Source organism: Piliocolobus tephrosceles, chromosome 21, assembly GCF_002776525.5.
Source record: "Piliocolobus tephrosceles isolate RC106 chromosome 21, ASM277652v3, whole genome shotgun sequence".
Lineage (NCBI taxonomy): Eukaryota > Metazoa > Chordata > Mammalia > Primates > Cercopithecidae > Piliocolobus > Piliocolobus tephrosceles.
In genome coordinates this window covers 44,779,007-44,785,006 of record NC_045454.1, presented here as the reverse complement: position 1 = coordinate 44,785,006, position 6,000 = coordinate 44,779,007, and the positions used below count along the sequence as shown (strand labels likewise).

The window sequence follows — 6,000 nt, the reverse complement described above, 5'->3', positions numbered from 1 at the left end:
AAAAAAAAAAAAAAAAAAAAAAAAATTTTTTTTCTTTCTTTCTTTTTGTTTGTTTTTGAGACAGAGTCTCACTCCGTCACCTAGGCTGGAGTGCAGTGGCACAACCTCGGCTTACTGCAACCTCTGCCTCCCAGGTTCAAGTGATTCTCCTACCTCAGCCTCCTGAGTAGCTGGGATTACAGGCATCTGCCACAATGCCCAGCTAATTTTTGTATTTTTAGTAGAGACGGGGTTTCGTCATGTTGGCCAGGCTGGTCTCGAACCCCTGACCTCAGGTGATCCATCTGCGTCAGCCTCCCAAAGTGCTGGGATTAGAGGCGTGAGCCACTGCTTCTGGCCCTGCACTTAGAGATTCTTTTCTACACTGCACGTTAACTTACAGCCACATAAAAATCTGCATGTGGATGTTTACAGCGGCTTCACTCATAATTGCCAAAACCTGGAAGTAAGCAGGATCTCCTCCAATGGGTGAATGAATAAACATTCGTGTGGTTCAGCTGTACACGGGCATATTCTTTGATGACAAAAAGAAATGAGCTATTAAGCCAGGTAAGACATATATTGTTAAGCGAAGGAACACAGTATACTGTATGATTCCAACTCTACGACCTTCTGGAAAAGGCACACTACAGAGAAAAAGATCAGTGGTTGCGAGGGATGCAGGTCAGGGGTGGGGGGGACAACAAATAGTGGAATACAGGATTGTCAGGGTTTTAGGGCAGTGAAACTATTTTGCATGATACATAATGGTGGATGTGACAATACATGTTTTGTCAAAACCCAGAGAATGAATAATATACACAGTGAACTCTAATCTGAATTACGGGCTTTAGTTACTAATAATGTGTCAATATTGATTCACTAAGAATAACAGAGATACCATGTGAATGTGAGATGCTAATAATGGGTGTGGTGATGCCATCACAGCTCACCGCAGCCTTGAACTCCTGGGAGATCCTCAAGCGATCCTCTCACCTCAGCCTCCTGAGTAGTTGGGAATACAGGTATGTGCCACCATGCCTGGCTAATTTTTAACACTTTTTGTAGAGATGGTATCTTGCCCAGGTTAATTTTGAACTCCTGGCTTCAAGTAATCCTTCCGTCTCACCCTCCCAAAGTGCTAGGATTACGGGCATGAGCCACTGTGTCCGGTTTCTATTTTAAAAAAAAAATTTATTCAGTCAATACTTCATTGTAACGCTACGGAACAAGTGTTCTCCACTTCACAATTTTCCTGCAAACCTAAAACTGCTCTAAAAAATAGTCTATGGACACAAAACAGAACAACTCCAAGTTCACTAAGAGGGCTTTGAAGAGACCTACGAACAATTCCAGCACACCACAATTTAAGATCCTGTAGAAAAGCCTTTGGGTTGTCTCTCAAGAGCATTCCAGATTTCCGGTTGCTTTCTCCCCATGTCCAGAGCCTGTGGGGTGTACCTGAACCCCACCCCTGGACACTCGGCTGCTGAGGGGCGGGCAGGCAATGGTCCTCTGCACCTGTTTGTTCCCAAAGATGCAGTGACTGAGCTGGAAGGAGGTGAGGGTTTCTCTACCAGTCAGAGAACTTGGTCTTCACAGTTTGCAGGCTTTGAAAAGTCTTTCTCAGTTGCTGAAGTCTTTCCTTTCAGTGATAAACATCAGAGCCAGTGATGACTTTGGAGAAGAGTCCAGATCAATGTGGCCAAGCATGCCGAGCCTGCCCTGCTGAAAGTGCGCCACACGCTGGGCTCGCTTCTCAGAGGCCCCTCAATCCCTGCCTCTAAACACACAGGCAGTCAACCCTGAGGATGGCCACCCACCTGGAGGTCTCGGTGAGAGCCCACCGCTTTCCCCAGATCCCCGTTGCTCAATTCTATGTTATGTTTGAACACCCAGTGCCCACGGTCATGCGCCTTTGGCCTTCTTTAAAAATAGCCTTGCCAGCAATTACATAAAAATCTGAACACACCTCTCATGTGGAGATTTCCTACCTACTCCCTGAATCAACGCTGAGGGAAGAATTAGGTCTGGTTTCTTTCTTCCTGGTGGAAACATCCACGTCTTCCCTACCCTCCTACTACTCTCAGACAATGAGCAAAATCAGTACAATTTTCTAGCATTTCTTTTACTTGAGGATGTCCTATGCTCCCTGCTCTTTAAAAAGTAGGTTAGCATCAAAAGCCATAGAAAAAAAGACTGAAAAGTGAGACTCCATGAAATTAAAAACTTCTGTACAGCAAAAGGCATCATAGACCTAGACGAGGAGGAGTAGCCTGGAGAAAAGATTCACTGCATATTCTATTATTTAGACCCGTGGTTTTCACCCCGGGCCATTCTGCCCCCCAGGGGACACTGGGCAATGTCTGGAGACATTTTTGGTTACTGTGACTTGGTCAGGGCCGGGGTCGGGGGTGGGGGGTGCTACTGACATCTGGTGGGTAGAGGTCAGAGAGCTGTAAAGCATCCTTCAGGGCACAGGACAGCCCCACAACCAAGAATTATCTGACCCCAAATGTCAGTGCTGCCAAGGTTGGGAAAACTTGATTCGGAACATCTACAAATTGGTAAGGGATAAAAGAAGAGACGTAACCAAGAGGGAAATAGGCAAAGGATGTGAGCAGCAATTTATAATAAAGGCCTGAAATTCAAATGGCTCATGAGTCCAGAAAAAGACACTGAACTTCATCTTCATGAACAATGAGGAAAATGCAAAAGAAAACCAGATGCTACTTTCTGCCAGTCACATGGAATAAAATCCAGCGCAAGATCACCTGCTACTGATCTGAGTATGAGATGGTATAACCTGACTCACAACTGCAGGATCTTTCTACAGAAATAATCACTCAAGTGCAGGAGAGTTCAAGACCAGTCTGGACAACATGAGACCCTGACTCTAACAAAAAATAAAATAATTTAGTGGGCATGGTGACCCGTGCCCATAGTTTCAGCTACTCGGGAGACAAAGGCAGGGAGGATCGCTTGAGTCCAGGAGATCAAGGCTGCCTGAGACATGATGGCACCACTGCACTCCAGCCTGGGCAACAGAGCAAGACCCTGTCTGAAAACAAAATGAAACAAAAGTGCAAGGAAGGCACCAACTCATGGTTCATAAGAGTGTAAAACTGGATAGAATTCCAAATATTCGTTAATAGGGAATGGGTAAATATCAACTTTCAGTAGCAGCTCGGGACCTACAGAGTTTAATCATGAGAAACTCCACGTGTCTGTTACACCATCTGTGGCCATGAGATTTTAAAATAGATCACTGGCTCAAAAACAAACAGACAAAAACATTTGCTGGAAGCTGATCCAAACAGACCACAAGGGTTAACTCTGAAGAATTAAAATGCACACTGAAGCATGTTCAAAATGTGATTCAAGTATTTCCCCATCTTTTTTCCTTTACCCTTCCTTGTCCTCGCCCTTTCTCTGAGAGTTACACATATAATCTGCTTTTTCCCTCATTCTGTTTTCATGGACGGTGAGATGGACAATGGCTGCCCCAGGCTTACTGTCCACAGTGTGGTATCCTCTAGGCCTGGGAAAATTGGACCTTCTGAAACACACATCATGGCCTGTGGGACAAATCTGGCCCATTGCCTGTTGTTATAAATAAAGTTTTATTGGAACACGGCCTGTCTCATTTGTTTATGTATTGTCTGTCTATAGATAGTTTTGTACCACAATAACAGAGTTTAGTAGCAGCAACCGTATGGCCAAAAAAGCTGAGAATATTTACCATCTGGCTCTTCACACACACAAAAACTGCCGACCTCTGTTTTAAAATGTAAAAATGTAAAATTTCTAGGAGAAAAATCTTTGTGGCATTGGGCTGGGCAAAGATTTCTCAGACACAATACCAAAAGCCCACTTCATTTAAAAAAAAAAAAAAAAAAAGGATAAACTGGATATTATCAAAATTTCAAACTTTTGCTCTGTGAAAGATACTGCTAAGAGAATTAAAATCCACCAACTGGAGTAAACATTTGCAAAAGGGACTTGTAGTTAGAACACTTTTTTTTTTTTCTGAGTCAAAGTCTCACTCCACTGCCCAGGCTGAAGTGCGCTGCCATAAGCATAGCTCACTGCAGCTACAAACTCTTGGGTTCAAGCAATCCTCCTGCCTCAGCCTTCTGGCTAATATTTTATTTTTTGTGGAGATGGGGTCTCACTATGTTGCTATGTTACCCACACTGGTCTCGAATTCCTGGTATCAAGTGATCCTCCCATCTCAGCCTCTCAAAGTGTTAGAATTATAGGGGTGAGCCACTTCACCCAACTGAGAACACTTTTTCTTTTTTTGAGATGGAGCCTCACTCTGTTGCCCAGGTTGGAGTGTAGTGGCGCGATCTCCGCTCACTGAAAGCTCCACCTCCCAGGTTCACGCCATTCTCCTGCCTTAGCCTCCCGAGTAGCTGGGAGTACAGGCACCCACCATGAGGCCCAGCTAATTTTTTGTATTTTTTTTTTTTTTTTGAGATGGAGTCTCACTCTGTCACCCAGGCTGGGGTGCAGTGGCCGGATCTCAGCTCACTGCAAGCTCCGCCTCCCGGGTTTACGCCATTCTCCTGCCTCAGCCTCCCGAGTAGCTGGGAGTACAGGCGCCCGCCACCACGCCCGGCTAGTTTTTTTTTTTGTAGTTTTTTAGTAGAGACGGGATTTCACCGTGTTAGCCAGGATGGTCTAGATCTCCTGACCTCGTGATCTGCCCGCCTCGGCCTCCCAAAGTGCTGGGATTACAGGCTTGAGCCACCGTGCCCAGCCTTGTATTTTTAATAGAGACGGGGTTTCACCGTGTTAGCCAGGATGGTCTAGATCTCCTGACCTCGTGATCTGCCTGCCTCGGCCTCCCAAAGCGCTGGGATTACAGGTGTGAGCCACGGCGCCTGGCCCAGAACACTTTCTTTTAAGCTCTCGAAACATAAGCAGGCCAATGTGGTGGCTCACGCCTGGAATTCCAGCACTTTGGGAGGCCAGGGTGGGTGGATCACCTGAGGTCAGGAGTTTGAGACAAGTCTGGCCAACATAGTGAAACTCCATCTCTACAAAAATAAAACAACAAAAAAATTAGCAAGGCGTGGTGGTGGGCATCTGTAATCTCAGTTACTGGGGAGGCTGAGGCAGGAGAATCGCTTGAACCCAGGAGGCAGAGGTTGCAATGAGCCGAGATGGCGCCATTGCACTCCAACCTGGGCAATAGGGCCAGACTCTGTCTCCAAAGAAAAACAAAACAAAACAAAAACCAAAAACAACATAATGAGCAAACAACCTGGTTTCAAAAATGGCAAAAGATTTGAACAGACACTACACCAAAGAATATATATGGATGGCAGACAGGCACATGAAAAGATGCTCAACATCATTAGTCAACTTAAAACCACATCGAGACACCACTACCAACCGATTAGAATGGCTAAAACAAAATAAAACAAAAACAATCAACAGCAACAAAACAGACAATGTCAAGTGCTGGCAGGGATGTGGAGAAGCCAGAATATTCATGCACTGCTGGTGGGAATGCAAAAATGTGAAATGTGACAGCCACTTTGGAAAACAGATTGGCAGTTTCTTATGGTGAAATATACACTTAGCATGGGATCCAGCAATCCTACTCCTAGTATTAAGGCAATAGAAAGGAAAATCTATGTTCACACAAAAATCTGTATATAAATGTGTAGAGTGGTATTATTCATAATCATCCAAAACTACAACAACCCAAATATTCTTCAAGCCATTCATGGATAAACTGGGATGTACCATACAACAGACTACTACTAGGCAATAAAAGGTACCACCAATTCATGCTACTTGTGTGAATCTCAAATACATCTTGCCACATCATTTCTGTGCCTCCCTGGAAAACGCAAAACCATAGGGATGGACCTGCGGTCGTTGGGGTTAGGGAGTGAGGGGAAAAGTTGATTACACAGGGATAGGAGGAGGGAGTATTTCTGTTTGTGGGAGAGCGAACTTGCCAATCTTTATTATGGTGGTAATCAAACAACTTTATCCATTTGT

At 44.8% G+C, this 6,000-nt stretch overlaps 1 protein-coding gene across 1 annotated transcript in view; it reads right to left on the bottom strand.

Annotated features, from left to right (window-relative positions):
• The window catches only part of ELAVL1 (ELAV like RNA binding protein 1), a 47,004-nt gene that overhangs the window by 32,913 nt on the left and 8,091 nt on the right, over window positions 1-6,000 (bottom strand). The gene's annotated exons all lie outside the window — the stretch shown is intronic.